This window comes from Triturus cristatus, chromosome 3_2, assembly GCF_964204655.1.
Source record: "Triturus cristatus chromosome 3_2, aTriCri1.1, whole genome shotgun sequence".
In the NCBI taxonomy this organism is placed as follows: Eukaryota; Metazoa; Chordata; class Amphibia; order Caudata; family Salamandridae; genus Triturus; species Triturus cristatus.
The window spans coordinates 32,975,118-32,987,559 of record NC_140584.1 but is presented as its reverse complement, the minus strand read 5'-3'; the positions used below and the strand labels follow the sequence as shown (position 1 = coordinate 32,987,559).

The 12,442-nt window shown below is 44.1% G+C and overlaps 1 non-coding gene and 9 pseudogenes across 1 annotated transcript; all 10 read right to left on the bottom strand.

Annotated features, from left to right (window-relative positions):
* Nucleotides 1-2,010: 2,010 nt before the first annotated feature.
* LOC146856737 (5S ribosomal RNA) lies at nucleotides 2,011-2,129 on the bottom strand (annotated as a pseudogene).
* Nucleotides 2,130-2,645: 516 nt separating this feature from the next.
* Nucleotides 2,646-2,764, bottom strand: LOC146856736 (5S ribosomal RNA; annotated as a pseudogene).
* A 110-nt stretch (nucleotides 2,765-2,874) lies between these two features.
* Nucleotides 2,875-2,994, bottom strand: LOC146856735 (5S ribosomal RNA; annotated as a pseudogene).
* A 113-nt stretch (nucleotides 2,995-3,107) lies between these two features.
* Nucleotides 3,108-3,226, bottom strand: LOC146856734 (5S ribosomal RNA; annotated as a pseudogene).
* A 1,212-nt stretch (nucleotides 3,227-4,438) lies between these two features.
* On the bottom strand, nucleotides 4,439-4,557 carry LOC146856733 (5S ribosomal RNA; annotated as a pseudogene).
* A 537-nt stretch (nucleotides 4,558-5,094) lies between these two features.
* LOC146856732 (5S ribosomal RNA) lies at nucleotides 5,095-5,213 on the bottom strand (annotated as a pseudogene).
* A 104-nt stretch (nucleotides 5,214-5,317) lies between these two features.
* Nucleotides 5,318-5,436, bottom strand: LOC146856731 (5S ribosomal RNA; annotated as a pseudogene).
* Nucleotides 5,437-5,543: 107 nt separating this feature from the next.
* Nucleotides 5,544-5,661, bottom strand: LOC146856730 (5S ribosomal RNA; annotated as a pseudogene).
* Nucleotides 5,662-5,777: 116 nt separating this feature from the next.
* On the bottom strand, nucleotides 5,778-5,896 carry LOC146856729 (5S ribosomal RNA). Its single transcript, XR_014980329.1, has one exon. It is a non-coding gene; the product is annotated as a 5S ribosomal RNA (ribosomal RNA).
* Nucleotides 5,897-6,449: 553 nt separating this feature from the next.
* LOC146856728 (5S ribosomal RNA) lies at nucleotides 6,450-6,568 on the bottom strand (annotated as a pseudogene).
* Between the last annotated feature and the right edge of the window lie 5,874 nt (nucleotides 6,569-12,442).

The following is a 12,442-nucleotide window of genomic DNA, read 5'->3' as shown; positions in this document are numbered from 1 at the left end:
CAGAGAGCTAGGTTGATTTCTTCTGTAGTTATTGGTAACATTTTAACTGGTTCTACTATTATAAACTTTTCTCTTTTATGATCACTTATTTTTAGACCTTCTGGGTTAAAAATATTCTCAAAATGTAACACCCAATCTTCCGATGGAACTACATTGTCAATCTTTACTTCATTATTTTCTTTAAAATACGGATGATTAATGGTCTTCCAGACAAGGGCAGAATCTTTCAGCTCTGCGGCCTTGTTTAATTTCTCCCATGCCCCCTCACGGATCTCCCTTTTTCTTTTTTCCAAGGTTTTTTTTATAATCTTTCCTTGCGGTACTAATCCTATGGGGGTCTCTAGGTTTTTGTTTAAGAGCCAATTTCAATTCCCCATTCAGCCTCGTACACTCATGGCTAAACCATCTTGGGTTAAAATCACAAAATGTCTTCCTTCTTTTAGTTGTTAAATTACAAGCATTTTCCTAGGTAATATTAGAAAAGGCAATTATGGTAACTATTTCAGTAGTAGAGCTATCCAAGCAAGTTTCTAGGTCTTTTAGTGTTTTCCCTCTAAGGTTTTCCATAAATATAACTGGATTAACACCCGTCCATTTTGTGGAGACACAATTAGTTCCTTGAGTATCAATGTCACCATCTGCTGTCTTACCCTGTAATTTTGGTGACAAGTTTATTTTCAATATCACACTTAAGGGGTGATGATCACTGAACAGGCTGATATTTATCCAAACTTTTCCAACCAAATTACCACCATTTGCTGATTTATAAGGTGATCTATATTTGATGATGACCTTGTTCCTACGAAAGTGTGCATATTTGTTTCCCCCTCTGGTGTATTAGGTTCTAAACAATTAGATCGTATTTATGCACCACCTTATTGATAGCTTCCCCATACATATCATGCGAAAAATGTGGAATCTTGTCACCAGAAAGGTCACAATAGCCACAAGGTTCTCTGAAGAGTCAAGCTTCCCGTCTTTGCACCTGACATCGGTGGGCATTCGTCTATCGTGGCCCTGGTCACTGGCAAATGACCCAGACTCTGTCCCCTCTGCTTTCAGGTTCTTCACATCTTCGATCCAGGCTTGGAACTTTTTGGTCACTTCTCCTCTTCCCGACATCAGCACTTTTCAGTCTCCTGCCATTGAAAACGATGACGCAACCCGACACCATTTGACACCTATGCACCCGGCTCCCCTGGGTGAGGTAACACAAGTACTCAGATGCTCAGGGTTTGTTCCAAGTCCACCTCTAAGTGTCCTTAAACTTTAAAATTCTAACCGTGACTTTCCCCATAGAAGCTATCGGGAACACGCGGCTGTGTTCTCACACTGCACATGTTCCCCGTAGGTCCCCTGTGTCATTACCTTGGGTGGTTCCTTAGGATCCCAGTGATTCTACAGGCTCTAGGCCTTGTGTCTAGTCAAGTCATGGTTCTTATACCACTTTCCTAATATATGGTTTGGTTCGCCCCTAGGGCCTATCGTATATTGTGCTAATTTACTGTGATATTTGAAGTGTAACATATGTGCTTTGACCTCTAGCCTCATAAAGAGACTAGTAGGGTGTGTTTAGAAATAAATACATATATTTGATATATATACCTTGTGTGGTTCTCTTTCATTTAGACATTCAAGAGATTATAGACTGGTAAAACAAGCTGCTTTACATTCCTTCAAGACTTAGCCTGAAGGCTGCTCTCCATAGCTACCACTAGGATAGCTTCCAAATAAGGTTGTCTTTAACCTATCATCACTAAGGGGTTGTCTGGACTGGTGCAAGGTGCCCACTATAACTAGTGGACAGCATATACCAGGCCAACTTCTCACACTAACCAGTCCCAAGCCTGCTTAATTTCTGAGATAACACAAGATCAGGAGCTTTAAGGGTTGTATGGCCATAGGAATGAAGAGCACTGACTTTGGGACTCTTAGCTTTTTTCTTTCTACTTCAGTACTGGCCATAGTAGGCGAGGGAAACCACCCTCATTCATCTAAAGCAAAACAAAGAACCTACAGCACCTGATATTCCCAGGCAGTATCCTATCCAGATACAAAATAGGCCTGACCCTGCTTACCTTCTGACATCAGATGAGATCAGGTGCTTTCAGGGCTGAATGGCTGTAGGCATGAAGAGCACTGACTTTAGGGCTCTCAGCTTTTTTCATTCTACTTCAGTGCTGGCTATAGTATGCGACAGACGCCGCCCTCAGGCGGTCTCCCATCAAGGTGCTAACCTGGCCCGAGCCTTCTCAACTTCTGAGATCAGACCAGCTCAGGTGCATTCAGAGAGGTATAGCCGTAGGTATGAAGATCAGTAACTTTGGGGCACTGGGCTTTTTTCATTCTACTTCAGTGCTTGCCATAGTAAGCAAGACAAGCCACCTTCATTAACCTAAAGGAAAACAAAAAAAAGGCTACAGCACTTAGTACTCCCAGGCGGTCTCCTATTAAGGTACTAAAAAGGCCAGACGCTGCTCAACTTCTGAGATCAGATGAGATTAGATGCTTTCAGGGTGGTATGGCAGTAGGCATGAAGAGCACCGACTTTGGAACTTTTTTAGTTTTTTTCATTCTACGTCAGTGCTGGCCATGGTAAGCTAGACAAGACACACTCCTTCACCTAAAGCAAAAAAAAAAGAAAAAGCCTACAGCACCTGGTATTCCCAGGCTGTCTTCCATCCAGGTACTAACCGGGCTCAACACTGCTCAACTTCTGAAATCAGACAAGATCAGGTGCTTTCGGGGTGGTATGGCCGTAGGCACAAAGAGCACTGACTTTGGGGCTCATAGTTTTTTTCATTCTTCAGTGCTGTGCATTGTAAGTGAGACAAGCCATACGCATTCACCTAAAGCAAAACAAACAAAAAAAAAAGCCTACAGTACCTGTCATTGCCTGGCAGGCTCCCCATCCAGATACTAACCAGGCCCAACCCTGCTTAACTTCTGAGATCAGACAAGACCAGGTGCTTACAGGGTAGAGTGGCCATAGGCATAAAGAGCACTGACTTTGAGGCTCTTAGTTTTGTTCATTCTACTTTAATGCTGGCCATAGTAAGCTAGACAAGCTACCATCATTCACCGAAATCTGAACAAAAAAAATAAAAAGCTTACAGCACCCAGTATTCCCAGGCGGTCTCCCATTCAAGTCCTAACCAGGCCCAACCCTGCTTAACTTTTGAGATCAGAAGACATCAGGTGTTGTCAGAGTGGTATGGCTGTAGGCATTAAGAGCACTGACTTTTGTCCTCCTAGCCTTTTACATTCTACTTCAGTGCTGGCCATAGTAAGCAAGACAAGTCACCCTCATTCACCGAAAGCCGAACAAAAAATAAATGCTGACAGCACCTGGTATTCCCAGGTGATCTCCCATCCAGGCACTATCCAGAACCGACCTTGCTTAACTTGTGAGATCAGACAAGGTTTGGTGCTTTCAGGGTGGTATGGCTGTAGGTATAAAGAGCATTGAATTTGGCCTCTTATTTTTTTCATTCTACTTCAGTGCTGGCCATAGTAAGCGAGACAAGCCACCCTCATTCACTTAAAGCAAAAGAATAAGCCTACAGCACCTGGTATTCCCAGGCGATCTCCCATCCAGTACTAACCAGACCCGACACTGCTCAACTTCTGGGATCAGACGAGATCAGGTGCTTTGTCCGTAGGCATAAAGAGCACTGACTTTGGGGCTCTTCGTTTTTTGAATTCTACATCAGTGCTGGCCATAGTAAGTGAGACAAGTCACTCTCATTCACTGAAAGCAACAAAGAAAAACTCCTACAGCACCTAATATTCCAAGGCGATCTCCCATCCAGGTACTAAACAGATGCACCCCTGCCTAACTTCTGAAATCAGAGGAGATCAGGCGCCTGTAGGGTGGTATGGCAGTAGGCATAAAGAGCACTGAGTTTGGGTCCCTTAGTTTCAGTGCTGGCCATAGTAAGCGAGACAGGCCACCCTCATTCACCTACAACAAAAAAGCCTACACCACCTGGTATTCCCTGGCAATCTCCTCCAGGTACTAACCAGACCCGACGATACTTAACTTCTGGGATCAGACAAGATCAGGTGCTCTCAGGGTGGTATGGCCGTAGGCATAAAGAGCACTGAGTTTGGGTCTCTTACTGTTTTTCATTCTACTTCAGTACTGGCCATAGTAATCGAGACAGACAAGCCATCCTCATTCACCTAAAGCATAACAACCACAAAAACAAAAAGCCTACAGCACCGGGTATTCCTAGGCGGTCTCCCATCCAGGTACTAAACTGGTCCGATCCTGCTTAACTTATGAGATCAGGTGCTTGTAGGGTGGTATGGACATAGGTATAAAGAGCACTGGCTTTGGAGCCCTTAGCCTTTTTTTGATCTACTTCAGTGCTGGCCATAGTAAGCTAGACAAGCTACCCTAATTCACCTAAAGCAAAACAACAGCAAATCAAAAATCCTAAAGCACCTGTTATTCCCAGGCAGTCTCCCATCCAATTACTAACCAGGTCCAGCCCTGCTTAATTTCTGAGATCAGACAAGATCAGGTGATTTTAGGATGCTATGGCCGTAGGTATAAAGAGCACTGAATTTGGGCTCTTATTTTTTTCATCCCACTTCAGTGCTAACCATAGTAAGCGAGACAAGCCACCCTCATTCACCTCAAGCAAAATAATAAGCCTACAGCACCTGGTATTCCCAGGCGATCTCCCATCCAGGTATTAACCAGATCCGACTGCTAAACTTCTGGGATCAGAGGAGTTCAGGTGCTTTGAGGGTAGTATGGCAGTAGGCATAAAGAGCACCGACTGAGGCTTTTAGTTTTTTACATTCTACTTCAGTGCTGGCCATAGTAAGTGAGACAAGCCACACTAATTCACTGAAAACAAAAACAAAAAAAAGGCTACAGCACCTAATATTCCAAGGCGATCTCCCATCCAGGTACTAACCAGACGCGCCCCTGCCTAACTTCAGAGATCAGGCGCCTGTAGGGTGGTATGGCCGTAGGCATAAAGAGCACTGACTTTGGGTCTCTTAGTTTTTTTCATTCTACTTCCGTGCTGGCCATAGTAAGCGAGACAGGCCACCCTCATTCACCTACAACAACAAACAAGCCTACACCACCTGGTGTTCCCAGGCAATGTCCCATCCAGGTACTAACCAGACCCAACGCTGCTTAACTTCTGTGATCAGACAAGATCAAGTGCTTTCAGGGTGGTATGGTCGTAGGCATGAAAAGCACTGACTTTGGGCCTCCTAGCTTTTTTCTTTCTATTTCAGTGCTGACCATAGTAAGAATGACAAACCACCCTCATTCACCTAAAGCAAAACAAAAAGCTTACAGCACCTGGTATTCCCAGGCTGTCTCCCATCCAGGTACTAACCAGACCCAACGCTGCTTAACTTCTGGGATCAGAAGAGATCAGGTGCTTTCAGTGTGGTATGGCTGTAGGTATGAAGAGCACTGAGTTTGGGCCTCTTAGCATTTTTCATTCTACTTCTGTGCTGGTCATAGTAAGCTAGACAAGCCACCCTCATTCATCGAAAGCAAAAAATAAAAAAGCCTACAGCACTTGGTATTCCAAGCTATCTCCCATCTAGGTACTAACCAGACCCGACCCTGCTTAACTTCTGAGATCAGACAAGATCAGGTGTTTTCAGGGTGGTAGGGCTGAAGGCATGAAAAGCACTGACTTTAGTGCTCTTAACTTTTTTCATTCCACTACAGTGCTGGCCATAGTAAGCAAGACAAGCCACCCTCATTCACCGAAAGCAAAACAATAAAAAAAACAGAAAGCCTACAGCACTGGGTATTCCCAGGCGGTCTCCCATCCAGGTACTAACCAAGCCCAACCCTGCTTATCTTCTGAGATCAGACGCGATCAGGAGCTTTCAGGGTGATACGGCCGTAGGCATAAAGAGCACTGACTTTGGTCCTCTTAGCCTTTCATTCTACTTCAGTGCTAGCCATAGTAAGCGAGACAAGCCACCCTCATTCACCTAAAGCAAAAGAAAAAGCCTAGAGCACCTGGTATTCCATGCAATCTCCCATCTAGGTACTATCCAGACCTGACCATGCTTAATTTCTGATATCAGATGAGATCAGGTGCTTTCAGGGTGCTATGGCCGGAGGCATTTAGTGCACTGACTTTGGGGCTCTAAGCTTTTGTCATTTGACTTCAGTGCTGGCAATAGTAAGTGAGAGAAGCCACCCTCATTCACCTAAAGCAAAACAACAAAAAAACAAAAAGCCTACAACACTGGGTATTCCCAGATGGTCTCCCATCCCGGTAAAGAATAGGCCTGACTCTGCTTAACTTCTGAGATCAGATGATATCAGGTGCCTTCAGGGTGGTGTAGGCATAAAGAACATTGACTTTGGGGATCTTAGCCTTTTTCATTCTTCTTCAGTGCTGGCCATAGTAAGTGAGACAAGCCACCCTCATTCACCTAAAGCAAAAAACCAAAGCCTACAGCACCTGGTATTCCCAGGCGATCTCCCATCCAGATACTAACCAGGCCCAACCCTGCTTAACTTCGGAGATCAGACAAGACCATGTGCTTTCAGGGTGGAATGGCCATTCGCATAAAGAGCACTGACTTTGGGGCGCTGAGTTTTTTTCATTCTACTTCAGTGCTGGCCATAGTAAGTGAGACAAGCCACCCTCATTCACTGAAAGCAAAAAAGAAAAAAGCCTACAGTACTTGATATTCCAAGGCGATCTCCCATCCAGGTACTAACCAGACCCGCCTCTACTCTACATCTGAGATCTGACAAGATCAGGTGCTTAATTTCCTATACCTTTACACAGTCTCGCACCAAGTTGGTAAATGTTTTACCAACAACTTCCCTGAGTTTGCAGGAACCAGAACAAGTGGACTATGTAGGCTTTTTAACTGTGGCAGAAACAAAACATACCATCTGTTCGCTTAAGGTGGGTAAGGCTCCGGGGCCAGATAGAATCCCTGCAGATCTATTTTTATCAGAACCGGTTATTTGGGTGCCCTCCTTAAATTGTGTCACCAATGCCATCATAACAGGAGCTCAAATCCCTGCAACCTGGAAAGGGTGCAGAGATAATTCCTATTTTTTAGAAAGGCCTCAAATTCTGGATCGTCTCTTGACCTGGATTGATGACAATAAGATTCTGTCTCAGTTGCAGACAGGATTTCATTCTAAAACAAGTACTGTTGACCAGTTTTTCAGATCCCAGCTTATTAGATGGGAAGTGGTCAACAGGGGCAGTCTTTAAGTTGCTTTTGTCGACCTAAGGGCAGCATCTGATATGGTCCCAAGATAAAGACTCTGGTGTACCCTCAGGGACTTCGAGTTCTCCAGCCCTCTTTTAGATATTATATTATGCCTCCATAGTAGCAACTATATGCAAATCTGCTGGGGAGTAAAAGGGAAAACAACTGACCATATCAAAGTCGAGAGTCGGATCAGTCAAGGTTGCGTACTTGGTCCAACATTGTTCCTTCTTTTTATTAATGGCTGTGTAGACTTCTTTTTGGACTGTAACATTAACTCCCCAGTTTTAGGGGAGTACAAAAACACCAGCTTTATTGTTCACAGATGACACCTTGGTAATATCTAAAACACCTAAGGGAATTGAGACCTTATTTTTAAGGTTTAAACACTTTGGAGCCAATCACGGTCTTGTAATTATGATGCAGCGTAGTTTACCACCTCTATACATACATACATACAACACTCATTTGGGCCCATATACATTCATGCATTCAATGAGCTAGCAAATGTCCGCTGGTCATCAATTTTGATTTACCTTAGAGCACCTTTACACCAGTATTCTTACCAGCCCTATCTCCTAAGTAAATGTACCTGTCGAAAGATCTAGTAGTAGATTAGAATAGGGAGGAAATGTTAATAGTAATAACAATACATTCAACTTTTATTCAAAGGACCACAGACTCAGTAGGAGTTTTAAAGGATTTATCTGAATGAATAATTTTGTGAGTCAAATCAAATACACGTAAACACATTAAGATTCTCCATCAGGAAAGTATTTAAATTAGTTTATAATTCAATTCACATTAATTAATCTCATGTGATGACAGTACCTGAGGAGGGAAAGAACAGAGAGCAAATACGAAGCACAACCCCACAGAAACAATATTTACCTAGAATGGTGTGAGGACCTAGACATCAAGGATTCAGGACAGGTTCAGGACCGGGAAGGTGACCTCTTCTAGTGTAACGCCAGTGTTACACCCCTCTCTGGTGCTACTCTCTCCGGCTCGGGCTCGTCCGGATCCCTTCCTAGATGTGCCTCTTTCCCTAGTGTTGGAGTCTTTAATCAGATTGCAGAAAAATCGGGCAGCATATCAGCATAGCATTGGCATCACGTGGTTCAAGTGTGTCTAACTAGAATTTACCTCTGTTATACCAATTCAAATGTATGATCCACCCCTAAATGTTTCAATTCCATGTACACCCCTCAATTTGATTGGGCCAGGCAATGGGATGAGGACATCACACCATACTAAGTGCAATACTTTTCTTTGGTTCTATTGTCTAATTCCCCGCCCCTTAATTTTAATACCCACAAGCTTTATTCCCACAAGCATTTCATATGTGGATCAATTAATCTGTAATACAATGTTTAGGGTTCTTCCTCTCGTAGAGTCAGGAGTTGATCTTCCCATGTCCTTGCTGAGCACATGGATTGGCAGCCATTCAATAATTTCATCAGTTTCAGAACGAGGAGGTTGCGTGCATGCATAGTTGGCGCAAAAGATAAGGACATCCGTCACCCTCCAAGGTCCAAATGCGAGCTATTAATAAAGTCAGAAAAGAACATGTTAGAATACAGAATTAAATGAATTCACTGTATACCACTTACATCTACTCTAACCCCATTTACTTAATATTTCTTTTGCATTAATGGCTTAGTAAAACTTGCATAGGTTAGTTTCAGCACAGCATGTGCGTTAATGTGAGGTTTTCGAGCAGCCATGTTAAAAGCTATTGCGCAGCTGCAAAGATTTCCCACCAAGCTAGAGAAGACGTCATACTACGTAGATGTAGTAGACACATGCGCAGAAGAGTTCCCGCGTTTTTGGCGGTCATTTTTAGGACACTCTGGTTACTCATTATTAAAGCACATAGAAAAGCTTCCCCTAGATCAGGGGTCTCCAACCGGTCGATCGCGAGCTACCGGTAGCTCGCCGAGACCCTGTGAGTAGCTCGTGCCGAGTGCTGCTCAATTTAGTAGCCCTTTAGTGTTGTTTGGGCTATTTAGGCTATTTTCAGTCTCTGTTGCCCGCCCTCACCCAAACCAGCTGCTCTGATTGGCTTGAGCTTAGCTGGGGTGGGGCGGGCCGAAGAGGATGACGTTCCTCTCCTGCAGAGTCTCGTGACAGGGGGCGCGCAGAGTTTTGTGACTGTTTACGCACCCCCTGCCTTTTCCTCACTGGCACCGCACTGTCCATTGTGCGAGTGCGACGGGTGCCAGTGCGCAGCTCAAGCAGGCGTGGCAGGTCAGAGCATTGCGGAGCAGCTGGTTTGCAGGTCGAAAGAACTGCCGGGACCCGTGCGTACAACCTTCCACCAGATTAGCAGCAGGTAAGCCACAACACTGTTAGTTTAAGGTCCCCCGGTAAAAAGTAAACTAAAGACTCGAGTGAAGTCATACCATGTTCAATGACCCTGCATGGGACCGCTCTCATGATGCCCACGGCTGACCGTTCCTCTCCTGTGTGCATTGTGACTGTCTCTATCTACGCACCCCTGTCTTTTCCTCAGTGGTTTTTATGTCACGCAAGCAGCAAAGAACTTCCTGGACCCGCGCCTGCCTTTTTCCTCGTTGCACCGCGCTGTTTACTGTACAAGTGCGACTGCCCGATATATCCTTATCTGCGTAGATTCCTGACTCTGCGCAGATAAGGATATATCTGGCCGTCGCACTCATACAGTAAACAGAGCGGTGTTATTTTGCAAGAACCCCCCACCTTCTTTCGGATAAGGGGGTTGTTCATAGTGAGCATGACGAGCGACCTTAAAACAGGCAAACTTTGGTCAAAACTCAAAAGTCTTGTTTTACTATTATTAACTTGCTTTTAATATAGCGCTTCGCGCCTGCTGTTTCTGAGCGCTGGAAATTAATTGTTGCAAGTATCCTCAATGTAATTTGCTTAATTTACCGATCTCCGAAGGATGGAAGTGAGATCCAGCCTCACGAGGTTGACCGGCAGATCACGTCTTGGACCAGCCAAGCATTTTATAAATCCCCAAATTGTCCGACTTGCTTTTTAGTGCAGATTTGGAGAATGTATTTGTTCATTTGAAAAATAATTTCGGCAAAATGCACTTTCCGTGGCCGTGAGGAAGAGAAGGGTGTGACAGATTTATAGCGTTGTTAAACTCGACGGTGCCTGAGGTTGTGGTGCGTTAACTCTCTGATTAGGCACCACTTGCAATTGGCCATCTGTGATATCTGCCAGGGCTTCCCCTTTGCACAACACTTTCACTACTAAGGCCTCGCAGTAGTTTAATTAATAATTCTCCGCACTCTCGCTCACAATGACTTATCATCCCTGCCCCCTCTTGACACCCCTCAGTATTTTTCACTCCGCCTCTTTAATTTCGGTAATTACATTTCAATACCCCTGCGGGAACTGAATTCCTTTGATTATTGTTATTAGTTTGTTATTGGAAGGGGTCGGGCCCCAGAGCTGGCTACCTAGCTCACTGAAAGTTACTGTTTTCACATGAATTGCACAGAGAGTTTCCACAGCTGTGACGGAGGCACATAGTGCGGGGGCGGGAGTCTGAGGCGGTGGTGGGAGGTGTGGGGGCTGGAGGGAAAGTGTTTTTTTTCTGATGCTCCTGCCAGAAGGGGATGGGGCGAGAGTGAGAGCGGAAAGCGAGGCTTTTCTGTTGCTGCCCTTCTTTAATATCACCTTTTTACAGGGTTTCCACTCCCGATTATAAGTGGTGATACTACAGCCCTCAATGTAAGGTGTCCGGTTAATTGCAATGTGCATACTCCTTGAGGAGTATGTACTATGGCACTCCTATCTGTGATTCTGAATCTGCTCAGAGAAGGACATATCAGGCCGTCGCACTCATACAGTAAACAGCGCGGTGCAGCGAGGAAGAAGGCACGCGCGGGTCCCGGCAGTTCTTTGCTGCTTACGTGAGCTGAAAACAAGCAAGGAATAGGCAGGGGTTCCTTTGTGCCTCGTGTGGTTTTTTTGCGCTGACTGGAAGCGCTTCAGGACCAGGAAATTGGTCATTACTAGGAAAAGATTTACTTTTGTAAAAACCCGTATTTGTATCACAGTCATAATTCACCAGCATCGACACCAAGAAACTTGAGGCCGCAAGTCTGCTGCACGGCCAAACAAGGAGATGATGGCGTTCGATCCCTAGGAACACCGTGCAGAGCCAATGTGCAGAGCACCCCCACTTCCAATGAGGAGGTAATGGTAATCAAACGCTACGTCCTCCGCAACTGCTACTGTACTTTTTTCTGTCCTTGTCTTTGTCTTTCTACTGCTAGTAAGTGTTTGGGTTTCATGATTATTGTCTGCAAATGCATAGTAAGGTCGTAAAGTGGTTTGAAAACACAAATTCAAAGTCATTCTTTCAGTGTTTCTAGGGAACTCTTAAGTATTGTGTTCAAACCACAGTAGGGGCTCTGAAGAAATTAGGCTTAACGTCAATGAAACTGGGCGTGGGAGGTCTCTCGGAAAAATGCGCAAGTTGCTTGGGGTTTAGTAGCTCACGACGATTTTCACTGACCAGAAGTAGCTCTCACTACACAAAAGGTTGGAGACCCCTGCCCTAGATACAATATGTAAAATGTGATGTAAAATTAGTACTTACAGACAGGTTGGTTCTAATGTTACAGGTTATTCGAGAGGATTGCATACCAGCAGGTTTCTTTTTATACGAAACCTTGCTCCATCAATGCCCTCTCAGATGGCATTTTATGCCATGACTAGTTTCTATTAAATCAGATGCCAACTTTAGCATTCTATCATTTCGATTTCTTCATATCTTTTATTCCCTCCTTTATCTTTCTTAAATTGTGATCCTTTCATTCCTTTGTAGATATTTCCCTTCAATTCTTCAAGTCGTATTTCGTCTAATTTTCTTTTCCTACACTTCTCATTCACTTCATACCTTTTTCTTTTTCCACTGCATTTGTGGCAACACATTATCATCAAAACTAACAAAGTTATGCCCATAATTGTCAATAATATTTGACCTAAGATACTCTTACCTATATTAGAAAACCAACTACTAATAGTGGAAAAACTATTAGTTATTTTCTTCCATACACTATCAACCTCCAGTGGTTTTAGTTCCTCTTCCAAATGCGTAATATTTTTAATATACCTTCCAATTTCTACACTTTTGTCAGGTATATATGTGCAACAATGTTGCGCTTTCAACATTTTACAGACTCCACCCTTTTTTGCCAAAAAGATA